The sequence below is a fragment of the Dermochelys coriacea genome, chromosome 14 (assembly GCF_009764565.3).
Source record: "Dermochelys coriacea isolate rDerCor1 chromosome 14, rDerCor1.pri.v4, whole genome shotgun sequence".
Classification (NCBI taxonomy): domain Eukaryota; kingdom Metazoa; phylum Chordata; order Testudines; family Dermochelyidae; genus Dermochelys; species Dermochelys coriacea.
In genome coordinates, this window is record NC_050081.1 from 29,002,980 (window position 1) to 29,029,055 (window position 26,076).

Genomic DNA, 26,076 nt, shown 5'->3' on the forward strand with positions numbered 1-26,076 from the left:
GACAGGATGAGGTCCTAGAGTTCTTTGATAGATTTCTGGCAGGCTGTGGTAGAGTCTTGACAGCATGATAATACAACAGGCATTCTTTCAATGAAGAATAAGTAATGCACATTTTGCTTTGAAGTAAAAAATTCCTATTTCCCATGTATACACAGGCAAACTAGTAGTATTAATTAAGATAAGGCAATTATCCATTCAAACTATCAAGGTGAATGCATTATGGCAGAGGCAAAGTAATACTATTTCCTGAAATATCTTACATCTTTGATCTTAAGGTAAACTGAACCATCCACAAGCATAATATAATGTAATTCATACAGGAAAGGCAATTAACATCTACAAGCTAATCTAACAAGATTATATACAAATATAATTAGTATTTACCTCTAGTTCTCTAACAATACAGGTTTTCATTTCTAAGCTCTAGTCTCTCTAACAATTTATAAGGAATTGCCCAAATTACTATTGAGCCAGACCCGCTAGCCTACTGCAAACCCTGGCCAAGGTCTGAACCACATCCCCTAACAACTGTAGACTTAACTGAAAGCAGCTTACAGAAGTGTCTCTGTCTCTAACACTCAGATGCCCAACTCCCAATGGGGTCAAAAACCTAAATAAATCTGTTTATAAGATTTATAGAGGGTAAACTCATAAATTGTTCGCCCTCTATAACACTGATAGAGAGATATGCACAGCGGTTTGCCCTCCTCCCCACCCAGTGTTAATACATACTCTAGGTTACTAAGTAAAAAGTGATTTTATTAAATACAGAAAGTAGGATTTAAATAGTTCTAAGTAGTAACAGACAGAACAAAGTGAATTACAAAGCAAAATAAAATGAAACACTAAAGTCTATGTCTAATCAAACTGAATACAGATAAAAGCCTCACCAGTTCCAGTAAGCTTTCTTTTACAGACTAATCTCCTTCTAGTCTGGGTCCAGCAATTACTCAAATCCCCTGTAGTTAGTTAATGTGCTTTATTCCAGTTTCTTTCAGGTATCTTTGGGGGGGGGGCGGGTGGAGAGGCTTTCTCTTTAGGCAGCTGCAGACCAAATGGAGGGGTCTAAATAGACTTTCTCTTGTGGGTGGAGACCCCTCTCCTCTCTCCAATGTGAAGTCCAGCTACAAAATGGAGTTTTGGAGTCACCTGGGCAAGTCACACGTACATGCATGACTAAGTTCCTTACCAGCCAAGCCACATTCCTGGGAAAGCCCAGATGTGGTTTGGCATTTCCAAATTCATTGTTGGCTTAAGGGCTTCTTGATTGGACACTTATTGAGAATAGTCTTTTCTCAGGAAGCTGACAAACTGCTTCACTAAAACCTACACAGAATCAAATAAATATGCAGCCAATATTCATAACATCAAATATAAAAATGATACATGCATACAAATAAGATTAATAGTTTCAGTAGATCATAACCTCTACAGAGATATGTTACATGGCATATGCTAGCATAAAACATATTCCAGTTATATCATATATATACATAAGCATATTTCCATAAAACCTTATGGGGGGCACCGTCACACCATTTATATACTTTTGTAGTATGTCTTTAAAGTTGTATCTAGGTCATTTAGCTGGCTAGTTGGTTAACGCTTTCTGGCTCAGTGTCACATATACATATAACATACTGACAGCACCGAGCATTCAAAGATCGTGCACTATGTATCAAAAAAATTATGAAAAAACACATTTGGGGTTCCTTTTATTTGGCTCTATTTTTTGAGCCCCTAAGGAGAATTAATTCCTTATTGCCTAGCTTTCAATTTCCAGCAGCTTATACTTTCAGAAAAACACCAAATTTTGCCACAGTCATGCCAAAATCAGGAGAGTTGGTATTACTGACATATGTATTTCATGTCTAGACACACATGGTCTTGGTATCTGTGTTAATACCTGTACTTCATAAAGTTACAGAATTGTTTAATTTATTTCTGATTCTGCAGCCATTGACTGGCTGTGACCTCTCCTGAAGTATCCCAGTAATAGGTAAATGTTTCCCCTTTTGAATTTCAAAAAAAATCCTAATTTGTGTAACAAATTCACCCATCCTGTAAATACTGAAGAATATGCGTTAGTCTTCTATTACATCATTAGTCTCTGTGAAGGTATAAGGGACACCATTCCACTAACGTCAGAGGCTGGCAGCTCGTGATTATCCCCTCCCACTACACCTGTTAGGGGCACTTACAGTCAAGGTTAGCTGCTTAAATATTACTTTTATTTTTAGGATACATTAACTTTTTGTTCCATTCTCCCATTCTGATTAGCAAAACTGCAAACATGCAGCTGTTTGGCTTTGCCTCTCAGAGTCCTAAAAATGATTCCTAACTATGTGGTACTTGGTTTTCAGCTAGCAGTGGCTGGACCCCCAAAATAGCTGATTACAGTAAAATTAAGTTTAGTTCTCCCACAACACCACCCTCCTTGCAGATTGTATATTCCTAATATTAAGATTTTCACAAACACACAAATATAATGAGTTTAGTGGCTTACTAGTGAGGTCCAGACTGGGCTTAAGGCTTATAACTGAGACCAGAATTATAAGGGACCAGAATTGATGTACGTTTTTGGGGGGAAGTACCCAAGACTTGCAAAATCGCAAGCTTCGCAACAGATTTTTTTAAAAAGTTAGCATGTTGGCACCAGAAACAAAAAATTCTGTTTGAATGCCTCTCCTTCAAATTTTACATAAAGTCTGAACATCCCTCCTTAGCAACCAGTGTCCAAATGTGCCACTATTGGGAGGAACTAGGGGAGCCTGACTTCTCTTTCCTTCATGTTCACCGAGCCTTAACAAAAGTTAACCCTTAAAGTTAACAAACCATACCCCTGGTCTCTATTCTGCTTCTGCGAGGACAGGGGGATTGTAACCTGCTCTTATAAATTAATATGCCTTTGGGTATCTTCATTTCCAGAAGGGATCCCTACTTGGATAGCGTAAGGGGGCTTGGCAAAATCCTGTGGGGTAATGCATTCCCTGACAGTTCCTTAGGGAATACATGGGCAGGATCCCCTGGGAGACTAATATGAGGGTGGAAAGGAGTGCAGGAAAGCTGGTTATATTTTAAATACGCCTTATTGAGGGTGCAAGAACAAACCATCCTGGTGTGCAGAGAGAATACCAAATATGACAGACAACCAGGTCGGCTTAACAGTGAAATCTTCGAGGAGCGTAAACACAAAAAGGAAGCTTACAAAAAGTGGAAATTTGGATAAATGACTAGGGAGGAGTATAAAAATATTGCTAGAGCATGCAGGGATGTAGTCAGGAAGGCACAATTGGAGTTGCAGCTAGCAAGGGATGTGAAAGGTAACAAGAAGGGTTTCTACAGGTATCTTAGCAACAAGAAGATGGTCAGGGAAAGTGTGAGATCCTTACAGAGTAGAGAATGCAACCTAGAGACAGATGATGTAGAAAAAGCTGAAGAAAATGCTTTTTTTGCCATGGTCTTCACAGACAAGGTCATGTCCCAGACTGCTGCAATGGACAACACAGTATGGGGAGGAGGTGAGCAGCCGTCAGTGGTGAAAGAAGTGTTAAGGACTATTTAGAAAAGCTGGACATACACAAGTCCAGGGTTCCAGTTCTAATGCATCCAAGGGTGCTGAGAGAGTTGACTGATGTGATTGCAGAGCCATTGGCCACTATCTTTGAATATTTGTCGTGATCGGAGGAGGTCCTGGATGATTGTAAAAAAGGCAATAAACTGTCCATCTTTTAAAAAGGGAAGAAAGAGAACCTGGGGAACTATAGGTGACTCAGCCTCAGTTCAATCCTGGCAAAATCATGGAGCAATCCATTTTGAAGCAGTTGGGGGAGAGGAAGGTGATCAGGAAGAGTCAACATGGATTCACCAAGGGCAAGTCATGCCTGACCAACGTAATTGCCTTCCATGATGATGAGATAACGCACTGTGGATATGGGGAAAGCGGTGGAAGTGATATATCTTGACTTTACCAAAGCTTTGGTTATGGTCTACCATAGTATTCTTGCCAGCAAGGTAAAAAAGTTTGGATTGGATGAATAGACTATCAGATGGATAGAAAGTTGGCTAGATTGTCGGGCTTAACAGGTAGTGATCAACGGCTCGATGTCTAGTTGACAGCTGGTATTTAGCAGAGTTTTGTTCAACAGCTTCATTAATGATCTGGATGATGGGATGAATTGCACCCTCAGCAAGTTTGCGGGTGACACTAAACTGGAGGGAGAGGCAGATATGCTGGATGGTAAGATTAGGGTTCAGTGTAACCTAGATAAATTAGAGGATTGGGCCAAAAGAAATTGGATGAGGTTCAACAAGGACAACTGCAGAGTCCTGCATGTAGGAAGGAAGAATCCCATGCACCGCTACAGGCTGGGGACTGACCGACTGGCCAAGCAGCAGTTCTGCAGTAAAGGACCTGGCGATTACAGTGGCTGAGAAGCTGGATATGAGTCAGCAGTGTGCTCTTGTTGCCAAAAAGGCCAATGGCATATTGGGTTGTATTAGTAGGATCATTGTGAGCAAATCGAGGGAGGTGATCATTCCCCTCTATTCGGCACTGGTGAGCCACAAATGGAGTACTGCGTCCACTTTTGAGCCCCCCACTACGGAAGGTATGTGGACAAATTGGAGAGAGTTCAGCGGAGGGCAACAAAAATTATCAGGGGGCGGAGCACTCAATTTACAAGGAGAGGCTGAGGGAACTGCGCTTATTAGGTCTGCAGAAGAGAAGAGTGAGGGGAGAGTTGATAGCAGCCTTCAACTACCTGAAGGGGGGGGGGGTTCCAGAGAGGATGGAGCTCGGCTCTTCTCAGTGGTGGCAGATGACAGAACGAGGAGAAATGGTCTCAAGTTGCAGCAAGGGAGATATAGGTTGGATATTAGGAAACACTATTTCACTAGGAGGGTGGTGAAGCACTGGAATGTGTTACCTAGGGAGGTGGTGGAATCTCCATCCTTAGAGGTTTTTAAGGCCCGGCTTGACAACGTCTTGTCTGGGATGATTTAGTTGGTGTTGGTCCTGCTTTGAGCAGGGGATTGGACTAGATAACCTCCTGAGGTCTCTTCCAACCCTAATATTCTATGACTGGTTCAGGAAAACCAAACGAAAAGATGGAACTGTTTGTTTATGGCTATAATAAGATTGCACTTCGTTATTAAGGAGTCTGAAAATATAAATGTACCAAGGATTCTTTTTCCAGTAGATGACGGGATGTCACAAAACAAACAATTCAACTTGTAATAAAGAAATATTTAAGTAATCAGAAATGACAGAAGAAAACCAATAAACAATTAACTCAAGAAGGATTATAAAATGCAATATATGAGATTAAAAAAAAGTAAATAAAAAGCATGGTACAATGTACCAACTCCTAAAAGAAACTGCTTAACTAAAATTAAATTTTATAATAGAAAATAAATTAAAACAAGGTTAGTTAACTATATTGAATGGAGTAGTGTTTGTGAAAAAGCTCTGTCCTTGTCTCTGTGAGTCCTGCATTTCTTGGTGGATTTCGATAGCCTCAGAGGATCAATGTGATCCTCCACGTAGCCCTTCTTTCTCTAGAGGCAAGGGTCACAGCCTACTGAGCCATTTTCATCATAACCCAGCGAAGACGGTAACGAAAAGCTATCCTCCCTTGCACAGTCTCTGTTGTCTCCCAGTCTCAGTGATTAATCAGGGGAGCAAAAGGGGAAGCCCAGGCCCGCCCTCTACTCCGGGCTCCAGTCCAGGGACCCTAATAGTATCAACTATGGTAGACTTTCAGAAACAGGACGTGTACAATTCCCTGGGCTACTTCCCCACAGCAGCCACCACTTCCTCATGATCCACTTCTGCTTGTGCCTTATATGGTGTATACTGCTCAGGCTCTCCAACAGTGCAACTTTCTCCTACAGCTCCTGACATGCACACCCACCTGACTACCTGGGAGGTTTTTAACTAGTTTCAGCCAGCCCCGATTGGCTTTAGGTGTCGCAATCAACCTAGCATCCTCTCTACCTTCTGGAAAGATCTTATGTGGCCCTAGATGTCTTGATGAACCTGAAACAGCTACCTTTTGGTTACCATTGTAACAGGGATTTGTTTAGCCTTGGGCTAATGTACCTGTTTCTCACTACTTTCCTATAGCCATCTGTACTTGCCCCATCACATGTTATAAAACTGGGTATCGAATTCTAAAACCTCTGAGTGTTAACTGCGATGACATTTTTTTAAAGATATTAACCACATCCAGAAGTGGTTTGCTCTAATTCAAATTAAGTAGTAGCTAACCATTATTAACAGAATTCATCAGCTAACCTTAAAGAACTAGGTCTGGCCTATATTTCATAGTTAGGCTGATGTAACTCACCTTGCGTCAATTTAGTTCCGCATGTGTCTACACTGAAATTTGGTCTCTCAGCTGTGTAAGCAACCAATTGTGACGCCTTGGGGAATTCTGCACCAAAAATTAAAAATTCTGCACACAATATTTTCAAATTCTGCATATTTTATGTATCAAAATAACACAATACAATCACACCAGTTTCAATTATTTTTGGTAATTTATTTCAAAATATTTGTTAGCAAGTATGTCTGTAACAATACAGACAACAAATTCCGATTCACAAAATGTTTTTTGACAAATAACAGGTTTCACAGTAGCAGCCGTATTAGTCTGTATTCGCAAAAAAGAAAAGGAGTACTTGTGGCACCTTAGAGACTAACAAATTTATTTGAGCATAAGCTTTCGTGAGCTAAAGCATCCGATGAAGTGAGCTGTAGCTCACGAAAGCTTATGCTCAAATAAATTTGTTAGTCTCTAAGGTGCCACAAGTACTCCTTTTCTTTTCTCTCTCTGTGTAACCCTCAGGAGAGTGATATTATTCATGGTCACCTGGTTGAAATAGGGTGGTTTTAGTAAGCAGACATTCAGAGGTACCCGTTCCAGCTGGGCTGTTTGCCTGTGGCTGCACGGATATCTTCCCCGCTGTTAGCCACGTGGTGGGGGGAGGGGTGAAGCCATCAGCCCAGAGAATTGGGTATATGTGTGTGTGTGTGGGGGGGGGGGGTTAGTTGAGTTTCTGCTGCACGTGAACCTGGAAACCGCAGCCCCTCCTTTTAAATTGCCAACCCATTTTTAATGGGCAACCCAATGGCTACTTTGTATGGGAAATGAGGGCGCTGCTCTTTGAAGCCATTCCCACGTTATGAAGGTTAAAGAAGCCAAAAGACTATGGCTTACCATGGCTGCCTGCAAGCCGAATTCTGCTGCCGGGCCCTGCATGAGTGATCTCTCACACCAAACCGGCATACCCTCAATAAGAGGCAAAATGAGACCTTGTAATGAAAGCACGTGCTATGTAATGTTAACAGCAAGATTTACTGTGAACAAGTGTACCCATTAGTCTATAAAATGTGTCTTTTTAACTACCACTCTCTCCTTTTTTTTCTCCTCCATCAGCTGCATATGTTTCTCCTTCCCAGAGGCTAGCGAAGATTAGAAGGTGAAAAAAATGCACTTGTGATGAAATGTTCTCTGACCTCATGCTGTCCTCCCACACTGACAGAGCAGAGCAAAATACGTGGAGGCAGACAATCTCAGAGTGCAGGAAAACACAGATGACCGAGAAGAGAGGTGGTGGGCTGAAGATGCTCCCACCTATGGTTGAGCTGCAGGAAAGGCAGCAGGAGCACAGACCGCCGCTACAGCCCCTGTGTAACCAACCGCCCTCCTCCCCAAGTTCCATAGCCTCCTCAACCAGACGCCCAGGAATGCGGTGGTGGGAGGCCTCCAGCCACCTAGCCACTCCACCCCAGAGGATTGCCCAAACAACAGAAGGCTGGCATTCAATAAGTTTTAAAGTTTTAAAGTGCTATGTGGCCTTGTCCTTCCTTCCTCTACCACCCCACCCAGTGCTTCCCTCCTCTACCACCCCTCCCAGGCTACCTTAGCAATTATCCCCCTATTTGTGTGATGAATAAATAAAGAATGCATGAATGTGAAGCAACAATGACTTTATTGCCTCTGCAAGCGGTGATCAAAGGGAGGAGGGGAGGGTGGCTAGCTTACTGGAAAGTAGAGTGAAACCAGGGTGGGGAGGGGGGGTTGCCATCAAGGAGAAACAAACAGAACTTTCACACTGTAGCTGGCCATTCCTGAAACTGGTTTGCAAAGCTTCTCTGATGCACACCATGCCCTCTTGTACTCTTCTAACCGCCCTGGTGTCTGGCTGCGCGTAATCAGCGGCCAGGCGATTTGCCTCAACCTCCCACCCCGTCATAAACGTCTCCCCCTTACTCTCACAGATATTGTGCAGCGCACAGCAAGCAGTAATAACAGTGGGAATATTGGTTTCACTGAGGTCTAACTGAGTCAGTAAACTGTGCCAGCACACTTTTAAATGCCTAAATGCACATTCTACCATCATTTGCCCTTGCTCGGCCTATAGTTGAACAGCTCTTGATTACTGTCCAGGGTGCCTGTGTATGGCTTCATGAGCCATGGCATTAAGGGGTAGCCTGGGTCCCCAAGGATAACTATAGGCATTTCAACATCCCCAACAGTAATTTTCTGATCTGAAAAGTAAGTCCCTTGCTGCAGCTTTTGAAACAGACCAGAGTTCCTGAAGATGCGAGTGTCATGTACCTTTCCCGGCCATCCCACGTTGATATTGGTGAAACATCGCTTGTGATCCACGAGTGCTTGCAGTACCATTGAAAAGTACTCCTTGCAGTTTATGTACTTGCTGCCTTGGTGCTCCAGTGCCAAGATAGGGATATGGATTCCGTCTATCGGTTCACCGCAGTTATGGAATCATTACAACAAAGCTATCCACTATGACCTGTACATTTTCCAGCGTCACAACCCTTGATATCAGCAGCTCAGTGATAGCATTGGCTACTTGCATCATAGCAGACCCCCAGCGTAGATTTGCCCTCTCCAAATTGATTTCTGACTGACCGGGAGCTGTCTGGCGTTGCAAGCTTCCACAGGGCTATCGCCACTCGCTTCTCAACTGTGAGGCCTGCTCTCATCTTGGTATTCTTGCACTTCAGGTCCAGGGGAAAGCAAGTCACAAAGTTCCACGAAAGTGCCCTTACGCATGCGAAAGCTTCGCAGCCACTGGGAATCGTCCCAGACCTGCAACACTATGAGGTCCCACCAGTATGTGCTTGTTTCCCAGGCCCAGAATTGGCGTTCCACTCCATGTACCTGCCCAATTGGCATCATGATGTGCACATTGTAGGGGCCTGTACTTAGTGAGAAGTCTATGTCCATATCCTCATCACTCTCATCACCACGCTGCAGTCGCTTCCTCCTTGCCTGGTTTCGCTTTTCTTGCAGGTTATAGTTCTGCCTATCTTGCTGGATAATGCGCGCAGTGTTTATAGTGCTCATAATTGCTGTCTGATCTGAGCGGGCTCCATGTTCCCAGTGCTATGGCGTCTGTGCTGAAAAAAGGCGCGAAACGATTGTCTGCCGTTGCTCTGACGGAGGGAGGGGCGACTGACAACATGGCTTACAGGGTTGGCTTACAGGGAATTAAAATCAATAAAGGGGGTGGCTTTGCATCACGGAGAAACAGAATGGCTCCCTCAAGGATAGAACTCAAAACCCTGGGTTTAGCAGGCCGTTGATTTCACGGAGGGAGGGAGGAGAAAGTGAATAAAAAACAAATCTGGTCTATTTCTTATTTTGAGCCACTTCATCTATCTTTATACATCTTGCTGACAGCAGACTGTGCAGTATGACTGCTGGCCATCGTCATCTCCTGGGTGCTCGGCAGAAGACGGTGCAGTATGTCTGCTGGCCATCATCGTCTCCTGGCTGCTCATTAAAAGACAGTGTAGTAGGACTGCCGGCAGACTGAATCACCATGAAATGAAACTTAAAAGGGTAATGACCTAGCTGAGTCACTCCCATGTTTGCCCAGGTGCCCCTGACCTCTCCAAGTTCGGTTAAAAGAGCACCCTGCAGTACGTCGACGATGACTGCCAGTCATACTGCACTGACTGCTGCCAAAAGGAAGTGAGCATCTGCTGTGTAGCAATGCAGTACCACATCTGTCAACATCCAGGAGATATACAGTGACAGTGAGCTGAGCGGGCTCCATCCTTGCCGTTGTATGGCATCTGCGCAGGTAACCCAGGAAAAAAGGCCAAAATGATTGTCTGCTGTTGCTTTCAAGGAGGGAGGGAGGGAAGGGGGGCCTGATGATATGTACCCAGAACCACCCGTGACAATGTTTTTGCCCCATCAGGCATTGGGATTTCTACCCAGAATTCAAATGGGCGGCAGAGACTGCCGGAACTGTGGGATAGCTACCCACAGTGCAACACTCTGGAAGTCGACAGTTGCCTCAGTACTGTGGACGCACTCCGCCCACTAAATGCCGGATAAATGCACTAAAACCATGTGTGTGGAGACACACACAATCGACTGTATAAAAACGCTTTCTACAAAACTGACTTCTATAAATTCGACCTCATTTCGTAGTGTAGACATACCCATAGGGTGTCTCTCCTGTGTGGATTCTGTGGTGCAAGAGAAGATGTGAGCTCTGGCTAAAGCTCTTACTACACTCAGTGCATTGGTAGGGTCTCTCCCCCATGTGGAGTCTTTCGTGTTTTATGACGTCCGAGCAGTCTCTGAAACTCTTCTTACAGTAGGGGCACTTATGTGGCTTCTCTCCTATGTGTGTTCTCAGATGTAAAATGAGGTGGCAGCTAAGACAAAAGCTTTTCCCGCACTCGATGCATCGGTAGGCTTTCCCTCTCAAGGGGGTTTGCTGGTGTTTTGGAAGGTCTGAACTGTCTCTACCACTGTTCTCACACTTGGGGCTTTTCCCACAATCACCACATGTGTTGAGTCTCCATTCAGTGGCTATTCTCTGTTGAATAGATCCTTTAATTTTCTTGACCTCTCTGCTTCTGTGAGTGGATTTACCCTGTCTCTCCCTGGACTGGTTTCCCCGCTGCATCTCTGACCTGAGCTGACTCTCACAGGCCTCTTCCTGATTGGAAGCCTGGGAAAAATGCCCTTCAGATCTTTCCAGTGTCGCCCCACTTGGTTCCACTGGCTTCGGACCTTCCTGCTGAGTGGTCTCCTCTTTGCTTTCACTCACCATCCCCCCATCTGCTGGGACAGAGAGAGAATACAGACTGGAGTCAGTCCTTGTGCTTGGGGGAAGGAGCCTCAGAAAGGGGAATGGGAAAGGGGGAAACAAACCAAAGTAACTGCTGGGGAAAGCAACAAATGATTAGATGAATCTGCCCCTGCAAACCTTTCCCCAGAGGAGAGAAAGCAGGGGACCAATTCTGCCTCCGCATCCCATCTGAACACTCAGAGAAAAAGGGAGCTGGTATCAGCCAGGGCAGATGGGACACCTTTGTTGACACCTGCTGGGAACAATCCTGACCTCAGTGACACAGGGCAGAACAAACCAACATAAATGATGGGGAGATAAAAATACAGGTAGTCCTCAGATTTACAGAACAATTGGTTCCTGAACAGTGCGTCATAACTCGGAACCTCAATACTCTCGATTGCAGGACCGAGCATTGTAAAATCGAAACCAATTGTCGTAAGTCGAATCAGGGTCAATTAAGAAACGTTGTAAATGCCGTCCATCATAAGTCAAACATCATAAAGTCAAGGACTACCTGCACATAAATCAGGAGATAAATCCTGCCCCCCCCCAACTCTTACCCAGAGGTCAGAGAGGAGGGGATCAATTCTACCTCCTTATCCCGTCTGCCTATGGATGAGGGGAGATGTTCTATGGTCAGATAACTCTTGTGAAAACCCACGAGGGATATCTGACAAGAGAATATAAAAACTGAGTCAGTTTAATCAATTCCTCACTTGTGTAGATGTCTCTTGGAATCTCCCTTTCCTCATAACTCTGGAGATTGAGGAACCACGGCTCCACCTGCTGGAAGATCACGTTGAGTTTGGAAATTGGAAATCCTGCTTGGTGGCGAGGAAACAAGTGTTGATCTTGTTTGTTAAGGTTAGTCATGTTACTACTTCCATATCCATGATTTAAGTAGCCCACACACAGAGGGTCCTTCCTCTCCCCACGCCACCCTACAGGGACTGGGCTATAAAACATACAAAATCCCATGATGCACTGGTCTGGAGCAAGGGTTCAATCACACTGCCTAGGGAGTGGCCCTGCTTTATTTCCCTGGGACACTGAGCAGAGTTGCTGTGCTCTCTAGGTGTCTGGTTTGCAACTCAGTCTCCAACACTGCCAATTAGCCTGCCACCACTACCCCCCACCCATCCATTTCCCCACAAAACACAAGCCAGAACACAAGCTGTTACTTAGACTATGAGCTCTTTGGGCTGGAGACAGTCTCTCACTGCAGCACCTGGCTCACGGGGGCTCTGATCCTTCACTGGGTCCTCTAGGCATTGCCCTAATACAACCTGTGAAGAAATAAAGAGAGGAAACACCCCCCAGGGCCTGGACAGCAGATCACTAGACACTGCTTACAGTCCAGCCAGGCCATGGCAGTCAGGCCTAGTGGTGAAGGTGAGTGTTCAGCCTGTTGGTTAGAGCTGGGTCCAGGATGGGCAGTGTCCGGGAAATGAGCCAAGGGTCAGTACCAGAGGGGCAGAAGCCAAATGCCAGGGTTGAGGTGTGGGAGTGAAGGGGTAAAACCAGAGCTGTAAGCCAGAGTGGGAGCCAAGGGTTGAAGACAGAAGTCAGAGGAGAGCAGAGAGCAGGGCCTGGAACAAGGGCAGTTTTTAAGCAGGCACTGAACTGCACTGGGGCATCACACCCCCCCTTGGTCAGGGCTGCTAAACCAGCAGCTGATCAGGGACTGCCAGTCAAGAGTCCCAAGGCTTTACAACTGGGCTCTTTGGTCACAGCATAGTTCACCTGGAACTGGCCAGCAGCTGTTCCTACCTGATCTGGTCCCTGACACCAGCACACACAGCAAAGAGCCTCCTCTGTTACCTAGCAGCTCTGTGTTCTTGGGGAACCAGGACGCAGCACCCAGCCTGTCTGACTCACAAAAGACCTTCCCCCACCCCCAGCCTCTGCTTGAACCAAATCTGAATCAGAAGAAAGACTTACAAAAGGCAATGAAAAGGCATTGGGAGACACACCTAAACCCCTGGGATAAGGAGGAAAGGACTAAGGAAACTCCCCTAGCCTCATTTGCATTGAAGATGGGACAAGGAGGCATCTCCATTAGCATACAGAATGGAGAACAGAGATTCCAAGGCAAGAACCACATGGAACTCTGGGACCAGAAAAGCAGGGAAGCACTGCATGATGGGGGAATCTCTGCTCCAGATGTTAATGAACCCATGCCTGGACACACCCAGCTCAGTAGTTATCAGACTAATTCTAGTAATAAATCCATTATTACAAAATAGTGAAGCTCCCTAATTGCATTGTGAGCTCCCTCCAAGGAATACCACTCAAAGCCAGGAATGATCAGCTCCCATGGTCTAGCCTGAACAAAACAACTTTGGTATACTCCCTTGTTTACACATAAACAAATCTAGTGTTCTCCCTTGAACCATTGTTGTTTCTCTACAAAAACCCTACCCATGCTCAAGTAAGTACTCTGATGCCTGGATCCAAAATCTGCATCAGTTCCATTAGGACTTCATCTTCTCCTGATTGATCATACTGGGGGCTTTGCCTTTCTCCAGCACTCCGGACTCTCAGCTACCACCACCAGGGACCCCTGATCGATTCAAACTTCATGGAGTGATGAGAACCCAGCTCGCTCTCTCTCTCTCTCTCTAGGTATAGTCTTCTGACCCTGACTTGTGCGATCAGTTATAGTTTTGTAAACCTGACTTTTATACTCAAATTTAAGTTAGATTTAATATTATAACTGTTTTGTTTGTTTGTCTCTCCTATAGTTATTACCTAGCAATAAATAACTTTCATGATTAAGCTGGTTGCTTCTCTCTCTCTCCCCCTCACGGGTGTTTTTTGGTTTCCTCATTCACTCTGCAGCAACGCTCCTCATACCTAAGTTAAAAGATCCCTGGAGCACCCAAAAATCCTGTGGTGTTTGCTCATCAAGTGGTTTCCTATCAGAACAATTGTAACGTGAAAGTGGGGATAGAGACATGCTGAACCTGGCACATATGAGGGTGGCAGCTTGGAAGTGCTGCTCAACCCAATCTGCTGAGTCCAGGGACATATAAGGGGTCAGTCTGGGAATGCTGATTAACCCGGTCCTCTCAGATGTGCTCTGCTAATGTGTGTGTGTGTGTTGTGTGTGTTCATCTGATTCTGGGGCTGATTCTGATTCTCCACATAAGAACACAAGTGACACAAGCAATACATTGATAGACATACAGAATCCCCTCCCCCACACAAGAGTAACCCTAATAAATGAGCATACCCCAAGTAGTGGGCAAAGCTAGTAACACGTCTCACGGGGTCACGATGGACTGGCCCTAGGGCATATTCCCTGCTGATCAATCAGCCCTCCTCATCACTCAGGAGACCCGCTCTGACCCCACAGGCTGACACTGGAGGCCTGCTGCTGTCTCTCCTCACCCCACCCCCACTCCCCAGTCTGCTCCATACACCAAAGACCCTGAGAGGACATCTAAATAGAGGTCATCTAGTCCAGCCACTCTGGTGAGGAAGGAAAAAATAAACCCACGTCATCCCTGACAGCTGTTTTTCTAACCTGTTCATAAAACCCTCCAGTGATGGCGGTTCCACCACCTCCCTTGGTGACCTGCACCAGTGCGGAATGATCCTAATACAGTAGATTAGCAATCCTCCAGTTGCCAGCAAAACGCTGTTGATTTTAAGGCCAGAAGGGACCACTAGATGATCTAGTCCAATGGTTCTCATGAAGAAGGTTCTCCAACTTTGTATTGGTGACCCCTTTCACACAGTAAGCTTCTGAGTTATAAATTAAAACCACATTTTTTTTAATATTTAGCACTATTATAAATGCTGGAGGCAAAGCAGGGTTTGGGGTGAGTAGTATAAGGGCTCTATCGTCAATCAAACATTAATCCCACCCCTTGATCCCTTAAGCCCAGCCCACCTGTCACCAGCAGTCCCGCCCTGGGGGTATTATTTCCGGAGTCAAGCCTGACACATGACCAGAAGCAAGGTGTGTCATGTAACCCCCCTCTAAGAACTCCTCCCACTGCCCTCTACCAATCAGGATGTGTTTCACCCCTATAAGACCACCCCGAGAGGAGATTTGACCAATCGAGGGGAGTTTCAGGGCGTGGTGACCCATCTGGAAGAGGGTCATGTGACCCCTCTTAGAACTTCTCCCACCACCCTCTACCAATCAGGAGGGGTTTCAGTCTCTGGGACCACCCCCGAGAGAAGATTTGACAGATCGGGGGGAGTTCTGGGCTGGAGTGACCTGTCCAGAAGTGTTTTGTGTGACCCCCCTAAGAACTCCTCCCACCACCCTCTACCAATTGGGATGGGTTTCGGCCACAGGGGACTGCCCCGAGAGCAGATTTGACCAAAACTGGGCAGGTTCTGGGGCGGGATGAACTACCCAGAAGAGGGTAGTGTGACCCCTCTAAGAACTCCTCCCACTGCCCTCTGCCAATCAGAGCACAGCACCACCACCCCATAAGTCCCAATGCCAGGCAGAAGAGGCCATCTCTTACCAAGAACACGTTTTAGAAATCGTGGAAATGCTGAGAGGAAACATGGACTCCTTTACAACCTCCATGAGAACTTTGGACTTTGTTTTAGCCCCGAGGGCCTTCAACCATCCATAGAGAAAGCGTTACATCAGTGACAGTTCTGAGGAGGAGGAGGGAGAGGCTGAGGGGAGCCCTTTGGCCCAGCTATTTATAGATTCTGGAACCTGACCCCGAAACCCAACTGTTCGTGAGACACTCTGATGAGCGTGGTGGCCTCTTGTCATCCACCCCCCTGGAGGAGGAATGTGAACGCAGATCAGGGGAGTCACTGGCGGACAAGGTGAATGGAAAAGTCATCGCTCAAGTCAATGAACAATTTAGAAATAACATTAGAGGATTTGTGTGTGTGTGCACGCGCGCACGTCTCTGTGTGTGTAATGGGGTTAGGAACCAGGGTTGTGTAAATCTAAAATCAAGCACTGGGAACTTTTCTGAAAATCTCTCAACAGCTCGACGATGCCTTTCTAGAGGACCTGGGGGCCCTGGACAGCGTTGCATCAAGCAGCGAAGATGAACCGGGCCCACCTTGTTTTTGCTCAACACTGATTCAAAATGTTGAAGAGGACTCCGAGGATGAAGGCTATGAGGAGTTTAGGAGGCGGCTTGGCATGGAAATAACTGAGCCAGTGCCACGTTGTGAGCATAAAAAAGTCATGCAGACTATTGTACACGTTGTTGTTTATGCTGACCTTAATCACTGTCTTAGGGAAACCTTTTTGAAGATTGTGAGGGCTGTGTCATAGATGCGCCAGGCCAGCGGCACCATGACTGTGTGACTTGGACGTCAATGGATATAAACTGCAAGCTCCAGGGCCTGTGTGCTGAGCTGTGTTTGGAAAGCTTATTAAACACTATTATTGCCACTGATTATGCTATACAATGTCTGTGCTTAACTCAAGAACATTTAGTGCAAGGGGTGACCTTGATATATGCTGTGCAATGGAGTGGACACCCTGACTGTGTTTTAAAGAAAATGACAAAACCAGAAGATACCTGCTTACAGCATTATATTGACCGTCTGGTCCGCACAAAAAGTTACAGAACCCTGCTTAAGAAAAATACTATTTGTGAGAAATCTAAAAGGATTAAGTTAGAGAATGGTGAGGGGACAAATATGCGATATAAAACTTGGTAGCTGTAAATAAACTAAAATATCTATTGCAAAGGGCTTTGTGACTATCTGTGTTTCTGTTGGAAGGTCGCTGTGGCCCTTAAATGAGCTAAAAGTTTTTATGGAGTATCTTGGTTTGTTTTCAAGGAGCTGTATGTCTTTTAAATAAAAAAATAGTTTGTGAGAACTTAGCTCTTGTGTCTTTGTGTGAAAGAGACCCATTTACAGCAAAAAGCTGGAATGTATGTTGTAGAATCTTGTGGAGGGGAAAAAACCCTAAAAATATGTTTACGATTAAAAACAAAACAAACAAACAGGGATGGTCCAGACACGTATTTGAGTACAATAGAGATGACCCACCCTGTTGAACTGAATGGTTTTAAGCACACCCCCACTGAATAGCCATGGTGACTGAGATTGCCCACCCTTGTTAGGTTAATCATATTAGTGATCAGGGTTAATCATATTACTGATCAGTAATTAAATTTGATGGGTGTACACTCACAGTAAGGGAGGTGGGTGGGTGAGGATGGTGAGCTCTGATTAATATGAAATTAAATAAAATCTCAGGAGTTCGCAGTCGCTATTGGACAGTTTAAATATAACCCTGGGAGTTTGTAGAATGCTCTTGGACAGTTTAAACATGACTCCAGGAGTTTGTAGAACACTATTGGACAGTGTAAATATAATCCAGGAGTTGGTTGAATGCTATGGGTCACTCTTTCTAGCAACTCAGAGTCATTAAAATAATATATTTACAAAAATAAACAAGGGTCTAACCCAAAACTGAAATGTTTCAAGGGTTCACAAACCTCCACCATCCTTTTATAGAACAAGCATTTTCTGTAAAAACATTTAAAAGCTCTGGGTATTTGTAGGGTGTTTACTAGGGTTCTGATACATTCATTTTATTTCAAAACAACCCAAAACTTTAAGCATGAAAGAAACATGTTTAAAAAAAAAAACAAGACATTCATTGATACCAGTAACATTAAGGATTGTTGTGTATGGTGATTTACTGTTTAATACTGTAAGAAGGCCCCTGTTTTTTCATAGAAACAGAAAAATGTATTTTAACTAAAAGAAAAAAATTAGCCAAAAACAGCCCAGTTATGCAGACAACTTAATTCCCCCACCCCAGATCACAAAAGGGATTGTTAGGGGAGGGGTGCCTAAAGTCCTCTTTCAATAGAAACTATTTTGAATTGAATTGCTGCTGGACTGCAAGAGGAGGTATGCTCCCTGTTTTTAACTCTGAAAATATATATATTATATAATGTCACTCTTTGGCCATGCTGTCCTTACTAAATAATGGTACCTATCTTTATTGAAGTGTGATATGTTTAGCATGGAACCAGTAACTTTAAGCTGCATTTCACCACCAGGGCAAGGTTAAAAACCAAAAAAAAACCCCACCCAAAAACCATTTTTAACTACAGTTGTGCTTAATACTGTTTAATAAAAAAACTTCAGGTATTACACAGGTTGCATAGGGGTTTGATGCATTTAGGGAATAATACTAACTAAAATTTTTGCTTGTTCTTTAACCCAAAGGCCCAAACACACATAGGAGAAAACAGAACTGCCATGTGCCAGTAACCCTTTACCCTGTGGTAGAATATAACTTTTAGCAATTGGCTTTTAAATGCATGTGGGTTTATTGAACAGTATTTTGTTACAAACTTTTGGTTTTAAACTGCTGGGGTTTTATGGTTGCAAACTGATGGTATGGTATGTTTCAAACTAACAGAGTGTTTTTCTGTGCAAAATGGTTTTTAAAAGTTATTTTTAAAAGCAGTTTGTTTTTTCTGCAAAAATGATTTTTTTTAAATGGGGTTGTTTGTCTTCTTAAAAGAGTTGGCTTTAACGTTTAAATTGTTAGTGATTCAGGGGCCTAAGCTAGAGGTAAGTGTGGGTGTTTAAAAAAGTATTTTGTTGCAAACTGTTGGTTTGGTGTTTTAAACTGCTGGGGTTTGTGCGTGTGAGTGTGTCTGAGTTTGTGTAAAACATAGGTGTGTAGTTTTTTTAAGTATATTGCTGGGTTTTTAAAAAAAGGTATATGGCTGTAAACTATTAGTTTCAAACCAACACAGGTTTCTGTGCAAAATGTGTTTTTAAATGGATTTTAAAAGTTGGTTTTTAAAGCAGTTTGTTTTTTATTCTGCAAAATGAGATATGTGTTTTTTAAAATGTTTGTGGGTTTTTATTTCTTTCACTTAAAAAAAAAATCTCAAAACCTGTGTTTGTTATACAGCCTGAAATGGATTATTTTGTTTTAAAGCTGTGACTTTTTAAATAGAAAAACACCCTAATGAAAATTTTATTTTTTAAGTTTACAAGACAGTTTCATGTGTTTTATAATAATAATGTTGTCTGCTCTACGGTATGGTCAAAACATGAGAGATCCTTAGATCAGAGGGTAAACAAGCTCAAAAGAAAAAGGAAACAGACAGCTGAGAAGGAAAATTCACTAGCATCAATGGCTGATGGATGGAGGAAGCCCAGTAAATATATTTTGCTTATTGGTTTGGTTATTTTCTGAGGTTTTGTATTTTAAGCAAATACCTAGGTGTGGGTGAGAAAGATGGTAAAGTTAAGTTTTGTAAAATGATTTTTTCCCCCCTAATCAGGCATGGGCAGCTCTCCTGACAATGCTGTAGTCAGAGCTACAGGGACACCTCCACCAGAACCGCCAAAGAACCAGGAATCTGCTTTGAGACCTTTAACAATGCCAAAGCAAAACAGCACAAGAGCACAGATGACGCATCAGGACAATCCAAACCTCATATACGTCAAACCCAAGGACAAAACAAAAGACTCTGGTAAAAACCAACCATGCAAACATAACTCCAATTCCTCAGTGGCAACCACCACACCAAGCCCTGAGAAAACTGTGAGTGAAAACACCCACATTCACAAACCTGGAGCACGCGTTCTAGTAGTTGTGAACGTGAGTGAAAACACACCCATTCACAAACCTGGAGCACGCACTCTAGGGGTTGTGAATAAAAATCCAAGGACCGACAAAGCATTCTCCCAACACCATAAGCTCGTCATAGCTCCCCCATATTCTAGTGTTTGGGAAAAGTATGATGCTTCATTCAGAAAACTGATGATGCTGTATCCTTGGGGGTTCTAAAAAGAACGGTATTCTAGAAAGATTTGGGGAAAATATGATGTTTTCTTCAGAATACTTGTGGACGCTGTATCTTCAGGGATTCTAAAAGAAAGGAGGGCTGGAAACTACATCAAAAATGCAAAAGCTCTTGCAGGTGGCTTTTAGAAAAATACTTCTATTTTTCCAAAAGGTGGCTCTGAGCAGGCATGACTATTTGTGGAAAGGGGCCTGGGTAAAAGGGGCACCCTCAAGGGTACACATCAGTTAAGGTGTAAACAAAAGGGGGGACAGCGCTTGGGAGATAAACAGATGGCTGCAAAAAAGTTCCAGGCCAGGGTCACTGTAATTTTTTTTTTTTTAAAAGGCTAAAGAGGTAATGAGGAAAAAAACAAACAAAAAGAGATGCCCCCTACTGGAGGCTCTCAAATTGGTGTGTCTCAGAATGGGGAGGCAGAATCCGACCTGGGGGGCAGTGGTGACTCTCATGCAGTGTCTGATTTAGAAAATTCCCCAGATGGCTCTCTAGATGGGACCCTCACGGAGGCCCCTCGGAATCTGACTCTCAAATAGCATCTGACTTAGAAGATGGTCCCGTAGAGGAACTCCAAGTAACCCTGAAAATGCAGAGGTGTATATGCAGAGAGTGAGAAGTTGGCAATGTGAATTACCTAGATTTGGGGGGGTCGGTGTATTGTGAGGAATTTCGTTTTGTCAATCTTGAGAGAACAAATTCAGCTCAGCAGGTTGTTGAAGCTATACACAGGGGGATACAGTTAGTTCTCGATGACATTAATGGTAGGGTAGATGCTGATTATTATGTTCAGTTACATTTAGAGAGCTGTAATTTAACTAACCCTTTGTTTTCGGTCAGAAGAACTAGGGATGAGCTGTCTGCTGAGGATTTCTTAAAAGAAATCTGATGAGGTTCAACAAAGAAAAGTGCAGAGTCCTGCACTTAGGACGGAAGAATCCCATGCACTGCTACAGACTAGGGACCGAATAGCTAGGCAGCAGTTCTGCAGAAAAGGACCTAGGGATTACAGTGGACAAGAAGCTGGATATGAGTCAACAGTGTGCCCTTGTTGCCAAGAAGGCTAATGGCATATTGGGCTGTATAAGTAGCGGCATTGCCAGCAGATTGAGGGATGTGATCATTCCCCTCTATTCGGCATTGGTGAGGCCTCATCTGGAGTACTGTGTCCAGTTTTGGGCCCCACACTACAAGAAGGATGTGGAAAAATTGGAAAGCATCCAGCGGAGGGCAACAAAAATGATTAGGGGACTGGAACACATGATTTATGAGGAAACCGGAGGGAACTGGGATTATTTAGTCTGCAGAAGAGAAGAATGAGGGGGGATTTGATAGCTGTTTTCAACTATCTGAAAGGGGGTTCCAAGGAGGATGGATCTAGACTGTTCTCAGTGGTAGCAGATGACAGAACAAGGAGTAATGGTCTCAAGTTGCAGTGGGGGAGGTTTAGGTTGGATATTAGGAAAATCTTTTTCACTAGGAGGGTGGTGAAGCACTGGAATGCGTTACCTAGGGAAGTGGTAAAATCTCCTCCCTTTGAGGTTTTTAAAGTCAGGCCTGACAAAGCGCTGGCTGGGATAATTTAATTGGGGATTGGTCCTGCTTTGAGCAGGGGGTTGGACTAAATGAGCTCCTGAGGTCCCTTCCAATCCTGATATTCTATGATTCTATGTCAGGGTAGAGCTCATTCTGACTCTGCTTACATCAGCATATTCTCCATTCCATTACACAACTTTTTAATGACAATATTCCATAATACCAGACCCAAGACAGACCCTAGCAGGACCACACCAGATACATCCTCCCAGTTTGTCAGCAAACCATTGAGCACTACATTTTGAGAACAGTGTTTCAACCAGTTATGCAATCACCCTACAGAAATTTCATCTTGACCACATTTCCCTAGCTTGCTTATAAGAATGTCATGCAGGGTGTTGAGAAAAGCACTACTAAAATCAAGATATGTCTATTGCTCCCTCCTTATCCAGTAGGCCAGTACTGCTGTGGAAGAAGGAATGTGGGTTGTTTTGGAACAATTTGTTCTTTACAGTCCATGCTGGCTATTACTTATAATCCTATTATTCTCAGAGTGCTTACAAACTGATTTTTAAATCATTTGTTCCAGTGTTTTTCCAGGTATCGAAGTTACGGAAACTGAGCTATAATTACCCTGGTCTGCCTTGTTCTCCTTTTAAAAGATTGATACCATATTTGCTATTCTCCAGTCCTCTGTGGCCCATCCTCCTTGAGTTCTCAAAGACAAGGGTTCTGAGATTGCTTGGTTCCTTAAGTACCCTAGGGTATATTTCTTCAAAATCTCCTGACTTGAATACATCTAACTTCTCTAAATATTCTTTAACCTGTTTTTTACTTGTTTGGGTTTGTAACATAGGCATTATACAACTCAGCCTTCTTGATGTCATCTGTTATTAGCTCTCCTTCCCTGCACTTTTCCTTTCTTTTTCTCTTGATCCTAATGTATTAAAAGAAGATTCTCAAGAGTGAATAAACCAGAGACAGCGTCCCAGAGAAATGTGACCCCTGCCTAGTGTTGCCAACTGTCTAACTACACAAACCCAAACACCCTTGCTCTGCCCCCTCTCCCTTCCCTTCCCAGAGGGCCCACCCCACTCATTCCATCCCCTCGCCTCCATCGCTCACTCTTCCCCACCCTCATTGGGCTGGATAAGGGGGTTGAGGTCCGGGAACTGTGGCCAATGGGAGCTGCGAAGGCGGAGCCTATCTTAGCCCCACGGCACCACTAACCGGAAGTCGCCCAAGGTAAGCAGGGTCAGTAGGCTCCGCATGCTGCCCCTTCTGCATGCTGCTCCCAGAAGCAGCTAGCATGTCCCTGTGGCCCCTAGGGAGGAACCAGGGAGCTCCTCGTGCTGCCCCTGCCTGCAGACACCGCCCCTGCAGCTCCCATTGGCTGCAGTTCCTGGCCAATGGGAGCTGTGGAGTCAGCACTTGGGGCGGAGGCAGCATGCAGAGACCTGCTACCCCCGGCTGCTTCTGGGAGTGGCGTGGGGCCAAGGCAGGCCGGGAGTCTGCCATAGCCCTGCTGTGCCATCGGACTTTTAGAAGTCTAAAATCTCCTGGAGTGGCTTCAGTAGCCTCTGGGAGACAGAGCCTGATTCTGGGAGACTCCCAGTGAAGCCGGGAGGGTTGACAACCCATGGGTGGCAGGGGCCCTTTGCTCCCCCTTTTTCTCCCCCAAAGCCAGTGGGGGATCAGTTCAGGCAGTGGCTTGGGGCAGCTTGGGCCAGCTGGTGGCCTGAGGCAGCTCGGGCCGGCCAGGGTCAGGACGATGCTCAGGCTGGCCGGTGATCAGGACGGTTCACCCATGGCTCCACCAGCCATGGTGTGGGAGGTCTCGGGGCTGCAGCAGATGAGGAGGCCGGAAGGGGCAGGGTTAGGGCAGGGCCTTTGGTGGAAGGGGTGGGGCTCGGTGGCTGGCCTCCCTAAAGGGGGTTCACCTGCCGCCCATGACCCCTGCTGCTGCTGCTATCCAAGGCTCTAGCCAGCCCCAGAGGCCAGGTGCCCATCAACTCTGGAGCTATTTATTTTGCTGTCCCAGCAGGAAGAGTTGCTCCCTCCCCCTCACCTCAGACAGGAACACAGCAAAGGAAGGATCAAGTGGGAGACTGCTTTCTTCAGAATTTGTTCCTTTACTGTTCCAGAGCAGACTGCAGTGATCTGAAATTGCTCAGTGACATCTGCTGAAACCGCTGTCCTCACTCCGTTCATATTAGCATCATGGTCCACTCCTGCCCATAGATGGTGCTAAAAGTTGAGCAGAGAGAGAAAACAAGAAGGGAGGGGAAATTTGTGAAGGAGGTAGAACGGTGTCCAGAGGCATGGTGAAACTGGTGGAGGCAAGAGGAGAGAGGCAGACAGGGAAACTCAAAGCATGGAGCAAGAGCTGTCCTATGTGCTGTTCTGATTGCCTGAATCGACTCCCTTTCCTGCAATCCACTGTCAATGTAGTTTCCATCCTTTTTGTTATTTATTTTACATATTATTTCTATTATTCTTTTTGTTTCTAGCACTCTATCCTTCACCCTGGTTAATATTTTCTGTATGGATCTCATTGTGCTTCCTCATCCATGGTTTCCTTATTTTGCAAATGTTCACTAAGGGCACTTTGCTATTGTTATAGGCGGGTTAAAGCCCTTTACATTGATGAATGAGGCATCCATCCTTAAATGTAAGACAGGATAGCAAAAACACGATAGCAGTGGGTACACTGAAGGCCACCAGGGAGTTTGAGCTATGTTGGGAGAGAGCTCTGCTGAGGGGAGGGGGTGCATGTAAACCCAGCCTCAACAAGCTGGCTGCTAGAGGTTGGTGCTGTAAGCAAAATAAGTTGTCATCTGTTTTGTTTTGGGGGCTGCAGGTGGAGGTGGGGGCATTTGGTCCCTCCTGCATTCACCAAAACAGGATTTTGTGAATAAGCAAGATTGCACAAAAAGGTCCCGGACTCCATTGTCGTATTCTCCTCCCAACTGGAACAACCCACAGGCCCTGACCTTTGGCTATCTGCTCAGGTGAAAAGGAGGTAACACTATATTGTATGAATCCCTCTCAAAGGAAAATTTCTACTGTAAATTTTTACTAAACATCTAATGCACACACACACACTTGGGGCTTTTCGTTTGCCTTTTTTCTGTCCCTTTAATGTGCACTTGATTTTTTCTCAGCAACCATGAAGGTTAGAATCATTTTTATGATTATTATTCTTAATGAAAGCTTTAATTCTCAAGCAAACTCTTGATCCTGTTAGCCTGAGACAGTTGTAACTAGGTTTTACTTTACAGAAGATGTGCTGTCTGCAGTGTTTTACCCCCTCCACATCTATCATCGGTAATTGTGTAGTTAAGACAAAGGCAGATTAAGGTTGCAAACAACAAAATGGTGCTTATTGAGATACACAACAACAAACTAGGACTCCCTGCAACTAAGATAACACAAAGAATAACAGCTCAATTGTTAACACAGATGATGGAAATGGGGATGAACCCCAGAGCCCCAAACCCTATACACAATGGGGTACATAGGACTAAACAAGAAGGACTATACCATGTCTTGCAGACAGTGGACAGGAGAACAGGAACAGGAACACAGACAGGAGCCAGGGTCTCAGGGACAGGTGGCAGGAACAGGAACACAACAAGAACCAGACCTCAGGAACTTCAGTGACAGGTAAGTAGATCTTTAGTATGTTGTCTTCTCTCTTCTATTCTTGATCTCATCATCCTGCATGCTGAATTCAAACACTATCTCATGTGATGATGGAACAGGTGAGTGGAGGTAAGTTAAGGGAACTTTAGTAGATGTTACTGGTTCACCTCAAGTCCTAATCCCTCAGAGCTCTAGCAAATAGCAAGGCTGGTATTCTGTGGGAGGGCTTCTAAGCCTCACTGGCATGATGACTTGTTTTCACAGCATCCAGAGACACAGAGTGCCCCTCGGAGGTGACACTCCCTTATATGAATACTTGTGGCACCTTAGAGACTAACAAATTTATTAGAGCATAAGCTTTCGTGAGCTACAGCTCACTGTAGCTCACGAAAGCTTATGCTCTAATAAATTTGTTAGTCTCTAAGGTGCCACAAGTACTCCTTTTCTTTTTGCGAATACAGACTAACACGGCTGCTACTCTGAAACTCCCTTATATGCGTTCTCTGTTGCTAGGCAGATTTTACTGCCAGGCCTACGAGACACTATCTTTCTCGCCTTTACCTTGGCGCCAAAAAGCTGAAGGAGATGGGGTACCAAGATGGAGGACAGGTTGTCCTTTTACCAATCCAAAATGGCGACTATGTACACTTAATAAATTGAACCTTTCCTACCCAATAATCCCAGAAGCTTCTGTTTTGAGAATTAAACCACCAAATACTGCCATACTCATAATAAAATCATCAGTGTCTAACACCCATCGCATTGGTATCAATGAGACTATTTGCACTGTGTATGTAAAGTAATGACTTATGTAACTTTTTTTCTGCACAGACGGCATAGTTTGCAGGCTGATACTGCACCCATTTATTGGCTGTTAGTTCTCCCACAAAAACCTTATGGCGAAAATGATAACTTCAAATATATAGTTTTCACCCCTTTCTAATAAAAAACCACAACAATGCTGCAACGAATTCTACCA

The 26,076-nt window shown here is 44.6% G+C and overlaps 1 protein-coding gene across 2 annotated transcripts in view; it reads right to left on the reverse strand.

The window, feature by feature from the left end:
* LOC119842755 (zinc finger protein 883-like) overlaps nt 1–26,076 on the reverse strand; it is a 76,876-nt gene that overhangs the window by 49,706 nt on the left and 1,094 nt on the right. The gene's annotated exons all lie outside the window — the stretch shown is intronic.